The following is a 25,142-nucleotide window of genomic DNA, read 5'->3' on the forward strand; positions in this document are numbered from 1 at the left end:
GTGTGTACCCTGATGCAGTCATGGGAAAGTATTGTGTCCCATAAAGAGCCAAGAGGAGCACATGGAGAACTTTTTGATGGATTTCTGACTAAAAGAGCCAGGCAAGTTTTCTCATACTGCAGACCATTTATACTTGCAGTTTTAGATGTCTCAGACATTTCCCATCTGACTCTTGGGCTATAAAGCCTATTCCCACAAAGCCCTGTTTCCAGCTAGCTAGCTATCAATCCAACCACCAATAGTTTCAAACAATTCTTGCTAAGGACCTAGATAGCAATGATCTAACACTCTGGGGTAATTCTATTTTAAAAGTGGACACAAGAAGACCATAAATCCATTCAGATTCAAAGGACTGACGCGCTAATGGATCACCCAGCAAGAGTGAGTTGGGTAGGTCATGCCCACCCACTGTTACAGAAGTTAGTTTTGTAAATCTTTTCCCATTAGGGTTCATATAAAATTGAGACTTACACACTGAAGGAATTTGAAATCTGTTGATTATTTATACAAAAAAATGTGTTTGGTTCTAATTTCAGTAAATTGCGCGCGCACGCACACACACACACACACACACACACACACACACACACACAGTGATCAATGTTCTGCTGTGACCAGGTCATTCTTAAAATTGTTTCCTTTCCCCTTTAGTCAATTAAAGTTCTTTTCACAATTATTAGAGTCATTAAGTTTGAGAACATGTTTTTGTTCTCTAAAATGACTATCTATGCTACTTCTCTGGAAAATAATTCTGTGGCTGTGCTGTTCTATAGCTATTAGGTCGAGCAGAGGACACTTTGTATAGCTTTGTCAATCTCTGACCACTGCTAAATTATCAAACACTTTACATTAATGTTCTGAATAGTTTGACACATTGCCCCATAATCACTTAATTTGTACCAACGTAATATGGCTTATGATTCAATAAGTAAACACAGATTTTTTAAGGAATGTGTATACTCAGTAGCATTTTGATTCAATAAAATGTTTTAAAACTATTTTTTCAAACATTTGGGGTTTGGCAAAACATAAAATGCCTTGGCCAAGCGCTCTTCCTCCCAATTTTTAAACCCAGTGCATTTCAAGGGAAATTTAATTCATATGTTTCCAGTATATTTACACTTAGTTTATTTAAATGGTGTTTTGTAAGAGCTCTGAGCAGTCCAAGAAGTCAATAACCAGTTTATAAAGTGTTTTCAATTTTCTTTACATTGAACCAGGTGGGCGAATTCTGTTTGAAATAATAAAAATTCATGAATTTACCTTAAAATATGATATTCTATAACACTCATTGTGTTCAAACTGTGTAAAAGTTACATATTATTGCAAAATAGGTCTCAATAATATGGCATTAGCTGCCACCCAAGCATCCTGTGTAGGGCTGGGCTGGAACAGAGTTAAAGGAACTGGTTGAGATCCATTCAGGGTGTGAAACATCTGGCCTGTGACTTGATGACCAAGCTAGCTACACAAAGGAAACTTCTCAAACGCTTCTGGAAGTAACTGGCTCTACTAACCATATCCTAGTCTTGCCATTTACTAACAGTGACTTCAGACAAGCCATTTAACTTTCCCCCAGCCACTCTCAATTTCTTTTAGTCAAAATATTGATGATGATACAGAATTAATTTCATAGGGTTAGAACGAGGAATAAGTCAAAGAAAAGGGTAGTGTTATGTCCCTCAGAGTGGGTCTGCCTACAGTAAGTGCTCAATAATAAAAAATGATAGCTATGTGCATTTGACTTAAGATTGCCTACAAGAACTACTTTAGCCAAACTGCCTTTAGTTAGATGCCCATTAGTTGAAGACCATTTAAAAAAACATTTGAGTGATTCTGGCTTATGTGGGAAAATGAATAGGACAACAGGAAATAAGCTAGAATTAGAGGGAAAATGAGAGCTTTCTAGCTTGTCTATGGTGTTGGTTAGTGAAAGGAACACTGGAGTGGGAAAGAGGAAGAGGACAAGAGTCCCCATTCTCTGCAATTAGCTGGATAATCACAGATAAGTCACATACTGGTGTTGGCCTCCAGCTTCAGCTACAAAATGATGTGGTGAGACTAGATGACCTCAGGTTCCTTTAAATTGAATGGTTCTATTGTTTACCTCAGCATTAAAATAAGCTCAAAATCTATCATGAATGTTAACTAATGATAATTATTTTTTAAAAAAATATATTGGGTTAGGGACACTATAACTTGGTTAAGCTTTAGAAAGATGCCTTCTGTTGTTAGATATAATGAATGTATACCATATATGAGCCTACTTATCTTTCTGCCTTTAAACATTTACTCATTCTTTCTAAACTATTACTCAAAGCCAAGCACAATTCTAGGCACTGAGGAAGCAACTGTAAACTTGACTGACATTATTCCTCTTCACTTTCTAAAAAGTATTGGGATAAGTAGTCAAAAAGTATATTTAAACTAACCCATATATGCAAGTATGCTTTATATTCATATTTTCAAAAACTGGAAATATAGAAAGGTATACTAACACATAATTATAATTCCAAATATCTGACAAGGAGCAGTGTGGAAGTATTGTACCATATCAGTCCATTTTGCTTTTTCTAATTTTTAATTCAGAAAAACATCAAAAGTAAGGAGTCAATCTATTTTTGTTGTCCATAAGAGCACAAAGATTTTCCAAACGTACTTTTATCCTCTGTCTACTATTTTTTGTTATGTTACCATTTTTAATCACATCTCCTTGACATAATTTTGTCACTCTGCAATTGGAGAAACAGAGCGTTTTCTAAGTTAGTCTAATATCAAGTTGAAAGTTCAGACCACAGTCAAAATAAGTGCCCTGAAGCCTTTTTGGCCTATCAACCACTGCCCATGACTTATGCCATAGCTAACCATTATTCAAATTAAGAATGAATTATAAATGCAAACAAAGAAAATCTTACATGATGAGGGAAAGCAATTTATCAAGGATCTGAGAATAATAAAGGCACAGCTAAAATTGTGACTAAAACATCTCTCTCTTAATCCAGAAGTATTTCCATTTCCACTTCAAACATCTGTCTTTTAGGGTCTTTTTCTCACACTATTGCCAAGATAAATTCAGGAGGAGTGTACATTCTCAGCCAGATTGAGGCAGGCATGTAATTATTTTTAGATTTTACATTGAGGCACCAATGTTATTGTTCTCTTCACAAACACCTTCCTATATTCCCCTCCTTGAAACTTCTCCTCAGGTTAATAAAATAATCATAACCTAATGTATATAGTATGGTGTTTGCCACAATATCACTTCTGTGAAAATAAATTATATCATTGTTGCCACCTTAAAATATATCCATACTTATATATCAGTTATATAACTTTTGTTTCCCCTTTTCCTAGATATTAAGGGACATAAAAGTTTAAGAAACTAATCTGCCTTCCAGATGCTAACGTTCTTGTTAAATGGAGGATATTAGCATATATGATGTACTGAAAGGCAGACTTCTGACCATACATGCAATCAGGACCCGAAACAGAGAGAGATTCTTCTGGATTTGAGGATTCAGAATTACTTCCGGACATCCCCAACAGATGTCACACACGGATCTACAGATCTGTTTGGTGCCTAATGTCACAACTCAGATTTTGCCCTAATGTGCTTCATCCTTCTCTGGTCTCGCTGACTCGTTTCTGCTGCCTGAGATGCTTGCTAAAGAAGTTTCATTAGCATCAGAGCCCATCAGGAGAATTCTGACATCTCAGCTGCGGTTGTTGGTATTGATGGTCCCCAACTTTCTATTCTTCCCGGTACCAAAATAGTGCTGGTGTGCATGTAAAAGTAGAGGGGGGAGGGTCTCTTCTGTGTCCATTGTCACCATTGGTCCCAAGCTTTTCTGTGCCCAGTTATAACAAAAATTTTGAATGCTCTATTAGCTCTGCCTCTAAACATACCTAATCCCTACATTCCCTGGTTCAAAAACCAGTATAAGAAACCTGCTGGGGGGTAGGTACTCTATTATATACACATGGTGTCTTCCTCTTCTCCCCATGAATCCCTCTCTTGACAACCTTCTCTCTATAAAATTAAAATTAAAAAATCCCACCAATATGAATGAACTGGGGAAACAAGGGAAGGCAGAGGAAGAAGCTGTTATTGACATGATTGGTAATCTCCCCAAAGAAATGAGATACATTCCTTTACAGAATTAAAGACTGAGACTTAGACAAATTAAGTGACTTCCTGAAAATCACATGTCAGCTATGGGATAAAACAATGCTTAAAACCGTACCACCGGGCTTCCCTGGTGGTGCAGTGGTTGAGAGTCCGCCTGCCAGTGCAGGGGACACGGGTTCGAGCCCTGGTCTGGGAGGATCCCACATGCCGCGGAGCAACTGGGCCCGTGAGCCACACTACTGAGCCTGCGCGTCTGGAGCCTGTGCTCCGCAACAAGAGAGGCCGCAATAGTGAGAGGCCCGCGCATCGCGATGAGGAGTGGCCCCCGCTTGCCGCAACTGGGGAAAGCCCTCGCACAGAAACGAAGACCCAACACAGCCAAAATAAATAAATAAATGAATAAATTAAAAAAAAAACAAAAACCGTACCACCTTCCCCAATTAAATTAGAAAGAAGTTTTACAAAATGAAAGTGCTAATCCGGTAATGCTTGATAGAATTATTCAGAATTCAAATTAACATTTTGAAACAGACTTAACTCATTAGAAATATTATTAAAGCAGAACATCAAATTGATCAGATTCAAAGCAATATTATTTCTTCACTGATAGAAGTTCATTATTTATTTTGTATTCATTAATTTTTCAATTTATGTATGTTTTGTTCTTTAGAACCATTTTTTGTCTCAGAAACTAATTTACATCAACTGCTATTTGGATAAATAGGCAGAAATTTCAAATATTTTAAAAATACATCAATGTATTTCCAATGTTTTATCACTCTGAGCCACAGTTTCATTAGCTGTGAAAGAATTTTTCTAGATGATCTTTAAGAACTCTTATCTTTAATACCTAATGACTCTATATAATCTATATTTAAATAAAATGTATATAATGAATATGTTCCTGATTTCTTGTAAATTTCTTATAAAGAACATTTTGAAACAAAACCCAAATTTGATACTAGAGAAATAAAAATAAGATATTTTGGAGAGAAAAATATACTCTAATTTCTCAGAACATTTTCACCCTGATTGTAGAAATCTACCTATCCTTGACAAACATACAATTTTTAGAATTCTTATAATAAATTTGAGCTTTTAAAGTTAATCAGATAGAGAATAAACTTGTATTAATTTAACATTATATTTACTAGAATAAAATAGAATACAGCAATATAATTCAGTTATTTTGTTACAAAATATTAATGCTATAAAAGAGTTACCTTTTGATAGATCTATTTATTTTTTATATATTGGGGGAACATTACCTTTAGCTGTATTGTAAAATGCCACTAAAATACACCCAGAAAAAAAAAAAAAAAATAGCAAACACAATGCTCTCTTCAATGGGCAAATTTGAAAGCTCTGCTTCAAGTACTATGTTTCTTTTAAGTCTCCTATTATTGCAGAACAACGTCACATGCTGTATTTGAAAGCAGAAGCAGAACAAAGAAGATGTTAACTCCATGATGGGTAATTACTTTGCTTTCATATTTAGGAATTTTAAATGTACCCACACTAAGGTTCCTCACTTGGTTTTTGTTAAATATTATCAGTGACTATTCTTTCTTTCTACCTCCATTACATTTCACACATGAAAAAGATTAACATAATGTATCATGTCATTCTTTTGTATGTTAGTCTTTCTACTTTTGACAACTTTATTCAAAAACTTCCAAAAACAGTTTAAACATGCATGGTTTTGGAGAGATCCAGGTGAGAAATTCTAGACTGTCAGTGGACTTCTGCCTGGAAATAGAAATCATTGTGACTTATTTCAGAAAGCAATTTCCACTGCCTCACAAATACCTGGTTATGAAAGATTATCTGGATACTGGGGTTTAAATTCACTTTCAGTGTTCAAAGAGACACTTTTTATGAATTGTGGAAGTTTTCATTTGCCAATTTTTGAACCAAAGTATCTTTGTACAAATTAAATTCAACTCAATAACCACTTATTAAATCCTACTGTATGTCAGAGAAAGTGCTGTGGATACATAGCAAAAAGAAATATAACTCTGATCTCAAATCACTCAAAATCAAGCATAGGAAACAGAAATGGAAGTGACTAATAATCTCTTCTCCTTCTTCCTCACCTTCCCTAGTCAATAAAATGCAACACCACAGTCACTCTTGCTAACATTCTATGTCCTAATTTTTTTGCCTTTTTGTCTCACAAAATGCTACACTTTCTAATTTATGTGATTCTATTTCCCTTGCTCCTAAATCTGGGCTTCTGGATGATGTTACAGAACTGCATACAATCCTGGAGACTGAAGGCAGTCCAATCACCAATTCTCTGATATTTACTAGTTGTGAACACCTCTCAAGCACTTGATTTCAAGTATCATTAGCCAGTTGGCACTCAACTTTAAAAAATAATTTTTAACACATAAATTTTATGTCTCTAGATAAAACTTTTATAATCTCCACAAATCCTCCATGCTGCCTCACCTCTTACAACTGGTTACCGTCTACATTCACTGAAACAATCATGGCTGTTAAATTGAATTAATTTAAATTGCCATCCTCTACAACTGTATCTGCCCTCACTGCCTTTTCTCCAGCCTTGGAAGACCAGGTGCATCTTCTGTTCTTTAAGGATGTTAATTTTACCTTTTTTTTTTCTTAATAACATACTCTCCTAATTCTTTTCAATTCTCTTTTTCAACAACAGCCTAAGTTCTTTGAGGAGAGAACCATATTTGAGTCATGACAAGTGTTTAAAAATGGATTCATTGTACATAATACATATGGAAGTGTCCTAAGAAATACTAGTAACATCTTTCAGAAGACTGTTGGTAAGTTGGTACAGCCACTATGGAAAATAGTATGGAGGTTCCTTAAAAAACTAAAAATAGAACTACCATATAAACCTGCAATCCCACTCCTGGGCATATACCTGGAGAAAACTGTAATTCCAAAAGATACATGCCCACAGTGTTTGCTGCAGTACTGTTTTCAATAGCCAAGACATGGAAACAACCTAAATGTCCATCAAGAGATGAATGGATAAAGAAGATGTTGTATATTTATACAATGGAATATTACTGAGCTATAAAAAAGAATGAAATAATGCCATTTGCAGCAACATGGTTGGACCTAGAGATTATCATACTAAGTGAAGTAAGTCAAACAGAGAAAGCCAAATACCATATGATATCACTATGTGGAATCTAAAAAACAATGATACAGATGAACTTATAAACAAAACAGAATCAGACCCACAACATAGAAAACAAACTTATGGTAACCAAAGGAGAAAGTGAGGATAAGTTAGGAGTTTGGGATTAACATATACACACTACTATATATAAAATAGATAAACAACAAGGGCCTACTGTATAGCACAGGGAAACATACTCAATATTTTGTAATAACCTATAAGGGAAAAGAATCTGAAAAAACATATATGTATGTATAACTGAATCACTTTGCTGGACACCTGAAACTAATACAACATTGTAAATCAACTATACTTTGATAAAAATACATAAATAAATGTTTTTAAAAAGAAAATACATGTTTTAAAATATTGCTAAAGAAATGACTGATTTATGTGTTTGGCACTAATTATCTATGGAATGTCAAAACACGGTGTGCTTCATAAAATTGCATATGTTAAGAAGGGGTGTAATTTCTGTTTGATATTGTACAGTGAATTAATATTTAATCAGAAACAATCTGTTCCAGACACAAAACAGTGAGGAATAAAATATAAAAATGGAAAGCCAGTAGGACATATCTGTGCCTAAAAATAAGATTATGTTTTCTCACTGGACTTAAAAAAGACCACAAATGAAAAGTAAAGAGCAAGGCTACTGCCACAGCCCTGCTAGGTTCAAGTTCTGGAAGCATGAAGTGGCCACCAGAAATTTGAACCACCATGTGGGGTAAGAGAACTAAAAGGGCTTCTGGTCAGACAGGACCTCAGAGCTAGGCCCCAGCATTTGAGCAGGGTTTGATCTCAATCCTGCTCAATGAAAGAAAGCAAAGAAAAGAGCCTTCAGTGACAAGACTGGGGTTTTGTCAGCAAAAAGACCAACAGTTAAACCAAGGTGCCCACTGTCTCAAAGACTGGGTCTGCAAAGTCCTTAATACCTGGATATCATGATGTGATTGATTAGAAATTTAAAAATGTAAAGTATATTATACCTAAAAACATCCATGAGTTTGGAAGGGTAAAATCTAAATTACTAAGGGGTTAAAGAGAAAAATAAGACTAAAATTCTAAAATATTTAGAAGACTAAAAATTCTTAATATAAAAACTTGTAGGATTTAAGGGAAAAGGCTTTTAAAGATCAGAATGTATAGGCTTAAAAGCATATAATAATACTTATATGCTCTATACAAAATTTATGAAAAAAAGAATGAAAGAAAAAAATTTTAATTAAGAGAAATAGCAAAGGTTAAGAAACAAAATAAACTAGAAATGAAACAATGGAAACTAAACTTGAAATAAAAGAGTGGACAAAATTTTAACACCAAAAGCTGCTTATTGGGGAAAAAATAAAAACAAATCAGAGAGAAACTCACAGCACCCTCCCCCCCGAATTATAAATTACTAGGAAAAAGAGGAATAGCAAAAAAATAGCACTAAGAATGAAAAGAAGGCTATAACTACAGATTAACTAGACATTAAACAATCATAAATGAAATATGTAAATTTTATGTTTTAGATAAAATACATAATTTTCTAAAAAACATAACCAAAGTTGATTCAAAATGATACAGAAAATCTAAATAAAGCACTAAGTATTAAAGAAATCAAATCCATTTTCAAATATATTCTGTTGCCCCTATTCCCTAAAACAGGCCCAGTCAACTTTATAAAGGAGTTTTCTATATCATCAAGGAGTAGAAATTACATATGTTATATACATTTTGTTTTTCCAGAGAATAGGAAAAGAAGGAAAGTGTTCCAACTAATTTTACAAGTTAAACTTTGCTAACAAACAACAGAAATGAACACATCAAAGAGAAAATGTATTCAGAGTAATCCCACTTATGAAACTATATAAAAATATCTAAATAAAAGGCAAAGCAATTTAATCTAGCAGTAACTTAAAACAGTAGACCATAGTCAACAATGTTAAAGGCAAGCAACATCAGAAAATTGAATAAAAATTAGCATATTAACAAAGGGAAAAACTCTATCCAAAAATGTCCAAAACAGTGCCTTTGATAAAATCAAACCCTTATTCATGATTTTAAAAATAAGCCTTTGCAAACTAAGAAAAAATGTAATGTCTATAATCTGATAAATTTATTCCCAAACATACAACAATCATCCTTCTTAATGGTAAAATTTTAGAAGCCAGCTATTTAAGCTCAGAATAAAGCACCAGTTTTATTCAACTTTGTAATAGATGTTCCAGTCAAGTTGATAAAAAAGGAAAATTATAAAAATTGGAAAGGAAAACTCTATGTTAAAAATGTACATACCCTTTGACTTAACAAATCCACTTGAAGTGTAATATTTTAATAACACATAGTTGTACCGGAAGACATGCACATAATGTTTACCAAAACATTTATAACAGCAAAGATAAGGCAAATCAAGCAAAATCAGTTTTTAAAAATAGAAAATTTTAAATGTTCAACACTGTGTAAATGGATTAAACAACTGTCACTTGTTCACACAATGGAATACTACACAGTAGCTAAAATGAATGAAACTAGAATTATGTATATTAACATGGAAAATATCTTAGGATAAAAAATCAATTTGTAGAATGCTATACATACAATAATATTTCTATATTGATGAAAAATTTCACATTTGTACTTTCTCGCTTAAGTACTCATATCTAGTTAATGTGTACATATGCATGAAAAAGTGAAATATTAATTTCAAGATAGTAATTAACTCTGGGAAAGAAGAGATGATAATGGTATGAATGATAAACAGTTAAACATGGATTCCAACCATCTCTGGAAGGCTTGCTTTATTAAAGAATAATGTCTGTAGCAGACATGGAAGAATATTTAATCTTGCTAAAACCTGTTGGATGGCATATTGGTTTTTATGTTATTTCTCTATAGTTTTATTTCTGTTAGAAATATTAAAAATTTTTAAAAAAATAAACAAAAACAATAACCAAAGTGTCCTTAAGGTAGATTTTCTTACTTGCAAATCTTCACTCTCCCCTTGCCACACTTCATGGGAAGAATATCCTTCTCAACACATTCATGTGCCACTTTGTCATAAGGTTTGCTTTGGTCAGTACAATGTGAGTAAAAGCTGTGAAAGGTAGGGCAAGTTTCTGTGCCCCTTTTGTATTCGTCTACTTTCCCATGAAAACATCACATCTCATATGGGAATCTGCATCATGTTGGTCTTGGAATTAGAGGACATATTGGAGCAGACCTACATCTGACATTGAACTTGGACAAGAGTCAGCACCTAACCCACAGGCACTGGCATAAAATGTGAGAGAGAAATAAATCTACAGTTACATAAGCCACTGAAAGTCAAAGGTTATTTGTTACAGAGCCCTTTTGCCGCAAAAGCTGTCAAATAAAGCCCAATATTATTATAGTATAGAATATTAATGCAAAACATCATAAAATTGCATATTAGTGTATAAAACTGCCTCATATATTCAATATCAGAGACATGTTCATAAAATATACCCAATGACCTTCATTTTAAGTTGGTTCATGTTCACTACCCCCAACCCAATATACAACAAGAACACATGCATCATGCAAATTTCTACAATGAATAATCAGCAAAAATTAATCCTATAGCTAATGTGTAAAATTCCTTCTAAGGAAGAAGAGAATAGCATTTAAATATTGCTAAGCTATAATGCATAATTTAAAATATAAAACCAGCAAAAATATGATTTTGAATTTAGTTAGTACTGTTAAGGCTTTTCACATCTTGGTAACAGATTTTTGTGGTTAATTTTCATCAGCCAAATACCACCCATATTTTGTCATATAATTTTATTTGTAGAGAAAATAGTCTCTGAAGTACAGGAATTTCTATAATAAGTGATTATGGGAAATTTCTAAGCTACCAAGCAATGATGTCAACCTCTAGTTTTTGCTAGTTACTACTAGAACAAGAGAAGAGACTGTCTTAGATATTCTGTGTACTCTATAGTGGAGCTAAAAAGAGTGAGGAAGAAGCAAGTCTTTGGATTCCACCTAATCACTGAGTCACACAATTACAGAGCTGGAGCCCTACCAATCCACCCTACTATGAGATATTGACAATGTGAAAAATTGTCACCCTGTCTTTGGTAACCATCAGAATTCCTATTCAGATTATTCCTCCCTCTGAAATCAATTAAAAGGCTGATTAAAATATTTTAAGAAATTATTTTTCAAGTTTCATAGAATAGAGATAAAAGAAATTAACGTGTCAAAATCTTAGTATAAAATTACACAGAGAAGCAAGCAGAGCACAGAAACCCACTTTATCCCTAAAGATATTTTCCAACCATGATAATATTGTACTGATGCTTTTTTGATCTCATAAGACACTGAAACAGAACCCAAAGCCTGGGACTTCCCTGGTGGTCTAGTGGTTAAGACTCCATGCTTCCACTGCAGGGGGCATGAGTTCGATCCCTGGTCAGGGAACTAAGATTCCTGCATGCCACGCAGCATGGCCAAAACCCAAAGCCCTAGGCTTTCCTATGATAGGGAGTGTAACAGGAGACATCTATATACCTCCATCAAGAAAGCTAGTACCTCAAAGGCTATTCTCAATGTAAGTGTAGTGTGAGTCGAGAGTAAACCCATCCCAAGGGACTTTAAGAAAAGTGATTTGGCAATAGCAGAGTTGAGAGTGTATAGAGTGTGTGTGTGTGTGTGTGTGTATGTGAGATAAATCTCAGTCTCACTATATCAATACAAACACAAAAGTACTGACTGCCACCACGAAAAGACATCACATCTAATCAACATCACCATAGAATGTCTGCCAGTTTTGCATGTACATAAAACTGGAGCTAAAAAACAAAACAAAACAAAACAAAACAAAACTGGAGCTAGGTGGCTGGGGTATAAGAGCCAGATGTACATAAATCACACCAAGTGTTAACACTTTAGAGTTGCCTGATTTACATACAGGTAAATCTCACAACCAGTTGGGTAGGATTAACAACAAGCCTGTTCACTTATAGCTAGGACCACCTTATTGTGATTCACTAAGTATATAAAACCCAAATATTCATAACTCAATGATACTTGTTCTCCCTACAAGGATTTCTCCCCTTTACAAGAGTGGAGATTCACATCTTCAGTGAGAATCTGAAAACTTATTTTAAGTATGAAGGCAAAATAAAGATACTTTCAGACAAAACTAATAAAGTTGATCACAGGTGGAGTTGCACTGAAATCTATAGGATACACTATGTAAACAGAAAGAGGTCCCAGATGAAGGGGCTGAAATGAATGGAAGAAAAGCACAGGAAGTAACAAACACGTGAATAAATTTAAACAAATACTTACTGAAACAAAGAGATAATACAATGTTTAATGGGATTATATACATAGATTTCAAATACAGAACAGGAAAAACTTGTCAAGAGGAAGATAAATTAAGGTGTTCTGTGGGTCTTATATTGTTTTGGAAGGACAATATAAGTTTTGCAGTAGCTAAAACTTCCAATAAGAGTTGAATAAAAGTGGAAGAGTGGGCATCCTTGTCTTGTTCCTGATCTTAGAAGAAATGCTTCCAGCTTTTCATATTGAGTATGATGTCAGCTGTTGGTTATGTATGGCCTTTTTATGTTGAGATCTGTTCCCTCTGTAATGATGTTGTTTGGCGTTTTCATCATAAGTGGATGTTGAATTTTGTCAAAAGCTTTTTCTTCATCTGTTAAGATGATCATATGATTTTTATTCTTCAATTTGTTAATGTGGTGAATCAACAAATTGATTTGTGGATACTGAACCATCCTTGCATCCCTTGGATAAATCTCACTTGATCAGGATGTGTGACCCTTTTAAGGTATTTTTGAATTCTGTTTACTAATATTTTGCTGGGGATTTTTGCATCTACATTCAATCAGTGATATTGGCCTGTAATTTTCTTTTTTGTGTGTTTTGTCTGATTTTGGTATCAGGGTGATGCTGACCTCATGAATGAATTTGGAAGCATTCATTCCTCTGCAAATTTTTGGAATAGTTTGAGTAGAATAGGTGTTAACCCTTCTCTAAATGTTTGGTAGAATTCACCTGTGAAACTGTCTGATCTTGGACTTTTGTATGTTGGGAGTTTTTAAATTACTGATTCAATTTTATTACTGGCAATTGGTCTGTTCTTATTTCCTATTTTTTTTTCCTGGTTCAATCTTTGGAGACTATATTTTTCTAGGAATTTGTTCATTTCTTCTAGCTGTTCATTTTATTGTCATATAATTGTTCATAGTAATCTCTTATGATCCTTTGTATTTCTGTAGTGTCGGTTGTAACTTCTTTTTCATTTATGATTTTATTGATTTGGGTCCTCTCCCTTTTTTTCTTGATGAGTCTGCCTAAAGGTTGATCAATTTTGTTTATCTTTTCAAAGAATCAGCTCTTAGTTTCATTGATCTTTTCTATTGTTTTTAAATCTCTATTTCATTTATTTCTGTTCTGATGTTTATGATTTCTTTCCTTCAACTAACTTTAGGTTTTGTTTGCTCTTCTTTTTCTAGTTCATTGAGGTGTAAGGTTGGGTTGTTTTTGAGGTTTTTCTTGTTTTCTGAGATAGGCTTGTATCATTATAAACTTCCCTCTTAGAACTGCTTTTGCTTTGTCATATAGGTTTTAGATCACTGTGCTTTCATTTTCTTTTGTCTCTAGGTATGTTTTGATTTCCTCTTTGGATTTTAGTGACCAATTGGTTGTTTAATAGCATATTGTTTAGCCTCCATGTGTTTGCTTTTTTTTTGCAGATCTTTTCTTGTAGTTGATTTCTAGTCTCAAAGCATGTGGTCAGAAAATATGCTTGATATGATTTCATTCTTAAATCTACTGTGACTTGTTTTGTGGCCTAGCATGTAATCTATCCTGGAGAAGGGCCATGCTCACTTGAAAAGAATGTGTATTCTGTTGCTTTGGGGTGGAATGTTTATATATACATATATAAAATCTATCTGGTCTAATGTGTTGTTTAAGGTCAGTGTTTCATTATTGATTTTCTGTCTGGATGATCTGTCCATCAACGTAAGTGAAGTGTTAAAGTCCCCTACTATTATTGTGTTACTGTTGGTTTCTCCTTTTATGTCCATTCATATTTGCTTTATATATTTGGGTTCTACTATGTTGGATACACGTATATTTACAACTGCTATATCTTCTGCTTGGATTGATCCCTGGATCATTATGTATTGTCCTTTATCTCTTGTTACAGTCTTTGTCTTAAAGTCTATTTGGTCTGATATAAGTATTGTTAACCTGGCTTTCTATTCATTTCCATCTGCCTAGAATACCTTTTTCTATCCCCTTTCAGTCTCTGTGTGTTTTTAGATCTGAAATGAATCTCTTGTAGGCAGGATATATATGGATCTTGTTTTTGTATCCACTCTATGTTTTTTGATTGAAGCATTGTCCCATTTACATTTAAAGTAATTATTGATAGGTATGTACTTAATGCCATTTTGTTAATTGACTTTGGGTTGTTTTTGTAGTTTTTTGATCCTTTCTTCTTTTGCTCTCTTCTATTGTGTTTTAATGACTGTCTTTAGTGTTATGTTTGGGTTTCTTTTTGTTTTTTTGTGTTTGTATCTATTATCGATGTTTGGTTTGTGGTTACCATGAGGCTCTATTTAGCAATATATACATGATTATTTTAAGTTGCTGATCTCTTAAGTTTGAACACATTTTAACAATCCTGCATTTTTACTGCCCTCCCCCCAATTTTTACTGTTTTTACATGATATTTACATCCTTTTGTTTTGTGTATCCCCTAACTGCTTATAGTGGATATAAGGGGATGATTTTACTATTTTTGTCTTTTAATCTTCCTACCAGCTTTATAAGTGGCTGAGCTATTACTGTTACTGTATACTTGGCTTACCAGTGAGATTTTTCCATTTGTAATTTTCACACTGTGGTAGTTGTGGCTTTTTCTTTTCCATTTAGAGAAGAAGTCCCTTTAACATTTCTTCTGAAGCTTGTTTTGTGGTGTTGAACTCTTTTAGTTTTTGCTTGTCTGTAAAACTTTTGATCTCTCCTTCAAATCTGAATGAAAGCCTTGCCAGGTAGAGGATTGTTGGTTGTAGGTGTTTCCATTTCATCACTTTAAATATATTGTGCCACTTTTTTCTGGTCTGTAGAGTTTCTGCTGAAAAGTCATCTGATGGTAGCATGGGAGTTCCCTAGTGTGTAATACTTCTTTTCCTTTGCTGCTTTTAATATTTTCTCTTTATCTTTAATTTTTGATATTTTAATTACATTGTGTCTTAATGTGGTTATCTTTGGGTTGATCCTGTTGGGACTCTTTAAGATTCCCTGACCTGAAGGTTTGTTTCCTTTCCCAGGTTAGGGATGTTTTCAGCTAGTATGTCTTCAAATATGTTCTTTGCCCCTTTCTCTCTCTCTACTCCTTCTTGGACCCCTATAATATGAATTAAATTGTCCTCATATTTTTAAAAATTATTTTTACATTTTTCTGTTCAGCTTCAGTGATTTCCACTACTGTGTCTTCCACTATGTTGCACTGATAAATTCAGTAAAGTTGCAGGATGCAAATTTAATATACAGAAATCTGTTGTATTTCTATACTATAAAAATAAACTATCAGAAAGAGAAATTAGGAAAACAATCCCATTTATAGTTGCATCAAAAAGAATACAATATCTAGGAATAAATCTAACTAAGGAGGTAAAAGTCCAGCACTCAGAAAACTGTAAGATACTGATGATAGAAACTGAAGACAACAAACAGATGGAAAGATTACTATGATAATGGACTGAAAGAATCAATATTGTTAAAATGACCATACTATTCAGTGCAATCCCTATCTAAATATGAATGGTATTTTTCACAGAACTTGAACAAACAATTCCAAAATTTGGATGGAAACACAAAAGGCCCTGGGTAACCAACCACTCCTGAGAAAAAAAGAACAAAGTTGGAGGCATCATGCTTCCTGGCTTCAGACTATAATACAATGCTATAATAACCCAAACAGTGTGGTACTGGCACAAAAACAGACACATAGATTAACAGAACAGAATGAAGACCCCAGAAATAAATCTACACATATATCAGAATTAATCTACAACAAAGGAGGCAAGAATATACAATGGGGAAAAGACAGCCTCTTCAATAAGTAGTGCTGGGAAAACTGGACAGCTACAGGCAAAATCATCAAACTGGACTACTTTCTCACATCTTATAAAAAAATACACTCAAAATAGATTAAAGATTTAATTATAAGACCTGAAACCATAAAATTTCTAGAAGAAAACACAGGCAGTACAGTCTTTGACATTGAGCTTAGCAATATTTTTGGATCTGTCTCCTCAGGCAAGGAGAAAAAAAGCAAAAATAAACAAATGGAACTACATCAAACTGAAAAGCTTTTGCACAGTGAATAAAACTATCAACAAAATTAAAAGGCTGCCTACTGAATGGGAGAATATATTTGCAAACAATATCTCTGACATGGGGTTCTATCCAAAATATACAAGGAACCCATACAACTAGACATCAAAAAAACAAACAACGCAATTAAAGAATGTGCAGAGGACCCGAATAGACATTTTTCCAAAGAAGACATACAGATGTCCAATAGACACATGAAAAGATGCTCAACATCAGTAATCATCAGGGAAATGGAATTAAGACCACAATGAGTTATTACCTCACACCTGTCAGAATGGCTATTGTCAAAAAGAAGGAAATAAGGGTTGGCAAGAATGTGGAGAAAAGAGAACATTTGTGTACTGTTGCTGGGAATATAAATTGATGCAACCACTATGAAAAACTGTATAGAGATTCCTCAAAAAATTAAAAATATAATTACCATACAATCTAACAATTTCACATCTGAGTTTCTATCTGAAGAAAATGAAAACACTAATTTGAAGATATATATGCACCCCTACGTTCACTGTAGCATTACTTACAATAGCCAAGATATGGAAGCAACCCAAGTGCCCATTAATAGATGAATGGATAAAGTAGATGTGGTATATGTACACAATGGAATTTTACTCAGCCATAAAGCGTGAAATCTTGCCTTTTGTGACAACATGCATGGACCTAGTGGGAATTAAGCTAAGTGAAATAAGTCAGACAGAGAAAGACAAATACTGTATGATTTCACTTATATGTGAAATCTAAAAAACAAATGAACAAACATAACTAAACAGAAAACATAGTCATAGATACAGAGATTAAATAGGTGGTTGTCGGGGGAAGGGGGGAGGGGAGGAGAGAAGTAAATGAGAGAGATTAAAAGGTACAAACTTTCAGTTAGAAAATAAATGAGTCATGGGTATGAAATGTACAGTGTGGGGATACAGCCAATAATTATGTAATATCTGTGCTTGGTGACAGATGACAACTAGACTTATTATAGTGATCATTTTGAAATGTATAGAAATGTCAAATCACTATATTGTGTACCAGGAACTAACGTAATGTTGTAGATCAATTATACTTCAAAAACAAATAAACCAACAAACATATAAAAAGAGTTGGTTACCAGAGGTGGGGATTGGGGGGGCCTGGATGAAGGTAGTCAAAAGGTACAAGTTTCCAGTTATAGGTTAAATGAGCACTAGGGCTGTAATATCCAACATAATAAATATAATTAACACTGCCAAAAATTACATATGAAAGTTGTTAAGAAAGTAAATCCTAAGAGTTCTAATCACAAAGAAAAAATACTTTGTTTCTATGTCTTTAATGTTGTATCTATATGAGATGATGGATGTTCACTAAACTTGTTGTGGTAATCACTCCATGCTGTATGTAAGTCACATCATTATGTTATGCACCTTAAACTTACACAGTGCTATATATCAATTATATCTCAATAAAACTGCAAGAAAAAAAGAAAAAGTTTTTAAAATATCAATGTATATAGAAAGTAAAAGAATGGAAAGAGATGAGTCAAGAAAATTCTAACTAAAAGGAACAGGGGTTGCTGTATGATTTACTGAGAGAACAGAAGGTAAGGAAAGGCATTATCAAAGATAAAGAGTTTCATTTTATAGTAAATAAAAATTCAATTTGTGAGAAAGTGCAGTGTGGAATGTCTATGTACCCTAATAACAGCTATAAGCATTAGCATTAATGATACTTAAACATATAAATGTAAAGCAAAATAAGTCATAGAGATAAACCTATACTATGATTCCATTTTTATAAATTTAAATATCATACAAAACTAAATGACATTTTTAGGGATATATAATATATATGAGGTTATCTCAGGGGGTTCTAAGTGAAGGGTAATATTTTCACTATTAAACCGAGTGGTAGTAACAAGGGTGTTTGCTTTATTATTTTTTTTAAAGTATGTGTGTACATTTGTACATTCCTATCTATTCCTATGACAATTTTTTAAAATGTGAAACTTCAGGTCCTAAAAGAATAAATGGCATAGTTAAGGTAACACTGTTAGTGATAATATCTACAATATCTGTCTCCTACTGCATTATTTTTTTCTTTTACAATATGATTGATTTAACTTCCTTAATAACAACTCTTATGTTCCTCAGTGGCCCATTTGTACAAAGATATATGATATGTTTATAAATACCTTATTTCTTGGAAAATACATGTGAGTAACATTTTTATTTTATCAACTCATTTAGTAACTCAAATATTCATTCCTGAATAACTACACAGTTACCTAGTGTTGTAACCTAATTTGCAATTATCTTGGAGTCATTTTGCCTGACTTAAATCTCTCTCCCCTTCTTCTATAAACAGAAATCTTCTTTACTATGGGCATATTATTTCATGAGTTTTAAGTCTTCTTGATCCTGCCTCAGAGATGAGCAGATAACCTAGAATCTGGACCTGGTGAATGAAAATACCACAGTCCCCATAGCAATAATGATTGGTTGGGTTGTGCATGTGGCCTGACACAGGCCAATGAAAGCCCTCCAAGGTGTCACATTGGAATTACTGGGTTATACTCTCCTTCCATCTAGAATTATGGAAATTAAAGATGCTGTAAGCCTGGGGGGACCAGTTGTCTTTCTCATCTCACAGCTAGAACCAGACTGAGAATGTAGTCAACAGGGAGCACAACGGCATCAGTAAATGAAGAATAAAAGAAATAGATTACTGATGACAAATAATGTGAGCATTAACTTCCCACTTTTTGTTTGTTTAAAGAAATTTGAGTCGGTTCCTGCCACCTATGACCCCAAAGTATTGACTATTTCAGTCCTTATAAAACCTTAAATCAGGGATTGAAACCAAAAGGCCTAGAGGAACCAGGCAAGCAAATGGGTTAAACTAGCCAGGTAAATATTACAATAGTTTTCACCCCCTTACTTCCTGGTTTTCCAAAGTCCTTAAATCTCTAAATTTTGTCTCTGCAAAAGAATAAAAATATTACTGTTAAAAAATAAGAATTTCTAAGTCTTAGCCAAATGCTATAAACAATAGAACACTTGACGTTGATGGATCTGGAGAGTTCATCCCCCATCAGAGGGTGCAGCTACTATTAGGCTCCAGCAGACATTTGTAATTCAAGCATATAGGCCCAGTGTGGATGTATTTTCTGATTTTTCTAGAGAAGATAAATTTTTTTCATTTTGGGGAAATTCCCCTATTTTTAATTGTGACAATTAATTCAAGTTCGTTTTAAAAAATGTGTATGCCAAACAAAACACATCTCCAGACAAGATTCATCCGCAGAGCCAGCAGTATGGAACATGTCTCTCATTGTAATCACCTCAATATGACCTTTTAGATAGTTCTCAAGAGTTCTTCTTTCTCCCTCTGTCTCCTTCCCTCCCTCTCTCCCTTGCTCCACCCCACCCCCATCTCTCCTTCTCTCCCACACCTACAGGTCTGTATGTCTACCTGGTAGTTTAAAAAACTATCTTGGTTAGTGAAGTCAAATAGAAAAAAATTGTAAGCTAAGTTTTTCATACTGTAAGGAAAAGATACATTCATGGCTTATATCAGTTAATCACTATTAAATGTTAGTCTTTTTGATTAAAAGAGTAGATGAAGAGTAATAGTTTTAAACAATAGAGATATGTTGTTAAATATAGAGAGAACACTCTTAGGGGTTACCTAGGTAAAATGTTTTAATTATATGATGTGGTCAGGCATATTTTGGAATAAACACACACGTGTATTTACATACATCATCACTTTTGAAATAAGAGAACAACACATTGAATTAGAATTAAACAATCTTGATTTAGTTCTCAAAGGGAATGGCTGTGTTGAGAAATATTGATGATGGTTCCAACAAGGTGTCAATAGTTTGACACTCTGTAAAAGTTTTGGCATTCTCAATATCATAAAACAGAAAGGAAAACTGGGGTAGAGATTCAAAATATATTTTCAGGAGAAAAATGTCTGAGCTCTTTTGGTTGAAAAACATCAGTAATGGATAAAAGGGGATGCATGGGCCTGTTACTCAAAGTATATTTTAGCAAAAGAACATGTAATTAAAAAAATTAAATTGTAATTAACATAAACAAGGATTAAAGACCTAAATTTAAGGCCAGACACTGTAAAACTCTTAGAGGAAAACATAGGAAGAACACTCTTTGACATAAATCACAGCAAGATCCTTTCTACCCACCTCCTAGAAAAATGGAAATAAAAACAAAAATAAACAAATGGGACCTAATGAAACTTAAAAGCTTTTGCACAGCAAAGGAAAACATAAACAAGACAAAAAGACAACCCTCAGAATGGGAGAAAATATTTGCAAATGAAGCAGCTGACAAAGGATTAATCTCCAAAATTTACAAGCATCTTATGCATCTGAGTATCAAAAAAACAAACAACTCAATCCAAAAATGGGCAGAAGACCTAAACAGACTTTTCTCCATAGAAGATATACAGATTGCCAACAAACCTGTGAAAGGATGTTCAACATTACTAATCATTAGAGAAATGCAAATCAAAACTGCAATGAGGTATCACCTCACACCAATCAGAATGGCCATCATCAAAAAATCTACAAACAATAAATGCTGGAGAGGGTGTGGAGAAAAGGGAACCCTCTTACACTGTTGGTGGGAACGTAAATTGATACAGCCACTATGGAGAACAGTATGGAGGTTCCTGAAAAAAACTAAAAACAGAACTACCATACGACCCAGCAATCCCATTACTGGGCATATACCCTGAGAAAACCATAATTCAAAAAGAGTCATGGGCCGCAATGCTCATTGCAGCACCATTTACAATAGCCAGGACATGGAAGCAACCTAAGTGTCCATCGACAGACGAATGGATAAAGAAGATATTGGACATATATACAATGGAATAATACTCAACCATAAAAAGAAACAAAACTGAGTTATTTGTAGTGAGGTGGATGGATCTAGAGTCTGTCATACAGAGTGAAGTAAGTCAGAAAGAGAAAAACAAATACCGTATGCTAACACATATATATGGAATCTAAAAAAAAAGTGGTTCTGATGAACCTAGGGGCAGGACAGGAATAAAGACGCAGATGTAGAGAATGGACTTGAGGATACGGGGAGGGGGAAGGGTAAGCTGGGACGAAGTGAGAGAGCGGCATGGACATATATACACTACCAAATGTAAAATAGATAGCTAGTGGGAAGCAGCCACATAGCACAGGGAGATCAGCTTGGTGCTTTGTGACCACCTAGAGGGGTGGGATAGGGAGTGTGGGAGGGAGACGCAAGAGGGAGGGGATATGGGGATATATGTATATGTATAGCTGATCCACTTTGTTATAAAGCAGAAACTAACACACCATTATAAAGCAATTATACTCCAATAAAGATGTTTAAAAAATAAATAAAATAAATAAATTAAACATGTGTAAATACATTTAATATTGTTTCATTAAGGGTGAAGGCAAAGGACATTATCTTTATAGCATTTATAAATTGACTTGGATTGCTAGCCATAACCCATCAGCAGAAAAATTTGGGATACAATTAGGAGTGACTAAATAAACCAAGAAGATATGATTCATGGAATCTGAAAAACTTTTCAGGGTACAACCAACCTATAAAGTCACAGTAATCTCATCCACCTAAGTGATGGTACTAAGACGGTACCTCTATACTTCTGGCACATGAAGAACTTCATCAGTCAGCTATTGTTGTTGTACAAACCATGCAAACACTTGGTGGCTGAAAATGATATCTGTGCCTTATTGCTTACTAGTCTATCCTATGGCTGGCAGTTCTTCTGGTTTTATCTGGGCTTTCTCATGCATCTGTAGTTAGCTGTGGGATGGATATGCAGCTGTGCTAATTTTGTCTGGACTCACTCACATGTTTGGAATCAGTCTACCATTGACTGTGCAAATCAGCTCCCCTCCATGTGCCTTCTCATCCTCCAGGAGGCTAATACAGGCTTATTCTCATAACGAAGGCAGAAGAGCAAGAGGGAGAACAAAAGCATGCAAGGACTCTTGAGTCTTAGGCTCTGAACTGACACACTGTCACTCCTACACATTCTGCTGGCCTAGGCAAGTCACAGCTCAGATTCAAGGACCAGGGAAATAAACTCCAGCTCATAATGGAAAGAACAGGAGAAATTTTTCACATTGCAAAATTTGCGAATACAGGGAAGGTTGGAAAATCTGTACCATTGTAATCAGTCCACCAAAAGACACCCAGCAGAGATAATGGACATGGAAGGTCTTTGAATTTTGTTTAAAAGAGAAAATATAATTTACAAGCATCTTACCATAGCCCATCACACACACACAAACACATACATATACACACACACACAATCCCCCTCCCTCCCTCTCATTCCTCCTAAAATTTGTGCCTTTTACTACAGCTCCAAAATATCTAAGGAGAAAAGCTTTAGCTAAATGCTATTTTTAATGCAACATCAAAGAGAAAGTAAAGAGCAGTGGTGGATCACTTATGAGCTCAGGCTGCAAAGGTAGAACATTGCCTATGGCAGACAGCATCCCATAGCAAAGAGAACGCCATGACCATGGCCTTGAGAGGTCTGAAAGCTTCAGAAATCCAGGTCTGTACCATAACCAGACTGGCTTCATACATAAGAAACAGTGTGTCATTGTCAGGGCACATAGTTTAAGTATGTATTATACACACTTTTGTGTGTTTTGTTATACAGCAATACCTGATGGATGTTCAGGGAAATACCAGGTTTCAGACATGCAGATTCCACATCAAACTTTGTTTAAATAGACAATTTCAGCATTTAATCTTCAGAGACTCTTTAAATGCTAACTTGTACTTCATTGACTATGTTATCTATGAATAATTGAGTCAAATATCTTCCTTACATTTCAGGTATCATTTATTTACTGAGCATGTTTGGAAAAGTCACAGAGGTATTCTGAAACTTACTTAAAAATCATCTAAGGGAATGTCATAACCATATCCATTATCCCTATGGATATCCTCAGACCTTGGTACGAATTTTATGTTTCCTAACCCACCCTCCTAATTCCCACCTTTCTCTCACAGAATCAATCACTATGTTCTGTCTTCTTAATATTTCTTTAAGTTTGCTGCAGTTCATCCTTTTCTCTCATTTCCAATATCACAAACCTCAATACAATTACATATTTTCTTGCCCAGAATAGCTCCCCAAATTTTATTTATAGTTAATCCTTTCCAATTTACCTGTATTATTTTATCCACATGTATTTTCATAAACACAAATCTGAACAGGTTATTTCACTGTTTTGAATTATTCCAATACTTCCTGAAAATATTTGGGAAAGCATCATTATTAAGACATCAAAGGCTTCCATAGCATATTTCTAGCCTGCCTCTACACTCCATTTCCCTCCCCTTGCTCTTTATTCTTCATCTGGATTCAAATCCTTGGAGATCTGTAACACTCGCATCCAGCATTTCCTATACTGCTAATATGCTTTTTTTGATTAATTCTAATATATCCTCCTGGTTTTATCTTCAGAATCCCTTCCCCAAAGAACCTTTCTTTGACTCACTGAATCTGCATTAGAGTTCTTCTTCTGCTTGTATGTCTTCCATAACACTTACTACCCTACATAACTGCCCCAGTCACCAATAGACTATATATTGCTTGAGGAAAGGTCTCTTGTGTTCGGGTGTGTGTGTGTAGCTTTCATAAATTCATAAAAATGGCTGTCATTTCACCAACAAAAGCCAGAGACAGAATTTAAGATTCTCCTTACCCCATATTTTATTCTCAAAAATTGAATCTTAATTAAACAAAATATCTCAATTAAGTTTTATTCTAAGAGTACCCATATTCCAAAATGTAGAAAGTAAAAACTGGATGGTTTCAAGGGAAGACAATATAATTCTGTGTTTAATAAAGTGACAGAGGATCAAAGAGTTGGAGGAAACTCAAATGTATCTAGTATAATGTAATCCCATCTACTGAAATAATGTCTTTAGTAATGTCTATATTCTATTTTGAGTGTGTTCTTAGTTGTGTTTTATGAATAACCATTTAGAGAGCTGTTCAATATATCCACCTTTACTAGGTAATTATTCTTATACTGTTTAAGTAATGAGTATTATTTTTAGAACCTCCTTGAAGTTGATATTTCTTTGTTAACTTCACTATAAACAAAACTAAAACCAAATTGTCCTAAGCAAGTTTATTCTGTCTGTTTAACAGATTGTAAAATGTCTTCAAAATGGACTTTATTAACAAAAAAAGGCATGATTGGTCATTTGAATGTGATGAAAATGAAATGAAGCCATGAAAGAAGTAAAATGGTCCCTTTTATTGTACACCTGCCATTATGAAAATTCATCTCTGTTTATTACTTATGGTAGAATGTTATAAATTGGATCATAGCCTTAATCCATGTAACATTACAATGATTTCCAGAGCCATTCAATCACAGACTAAGGGTAAATGATAGCCACTCAATTTTTA

At 34.2% G+C, this 25,142-nt stretch overlaps 1 protein-coding gene across 2 annotated transcripts in view; it reads left to right on the forward strand.

The window, feature by feature from the left end:
- The window catches only part of TMTC2 (transmembrane O-mannosyltransferase targeting cadherins 2), a 1,049,079-nt gene extending 1,025,458 nt beyond the window's left edge, over positions 1 to 23,621 (forward strand). For both annotated transcript variants that reach the window (XR_009505423.1, XM_059936616.1), the window contains exon 15: positions 23,552 to 23,621. The gene's annotated coding sequence lies outside the window, so the exon portion shown is untranslated. The remainder of the gene's footprint in view (positions 1 to 23,551) is intronic.
- The last annotated feature ends 1,521 nt before the right edge of the window (positions 23,622 to 25,142 follow it).

Source organism: Balaenoptera ricei, chromosome 10, assembly GCF_028023285.1.
Source record: "Balaenoptera ricei isolate mBalRic1 chromosome 10, mBalRic1.hap2, whole genome shotgun sequence".
Taxonomy (NCBI): Eukaryota; Metazoa; Chordata; class Mammalia; order Artiodactyla; family Balaenopteridae; genus Balaenoptera; species Balaenoptera ricei.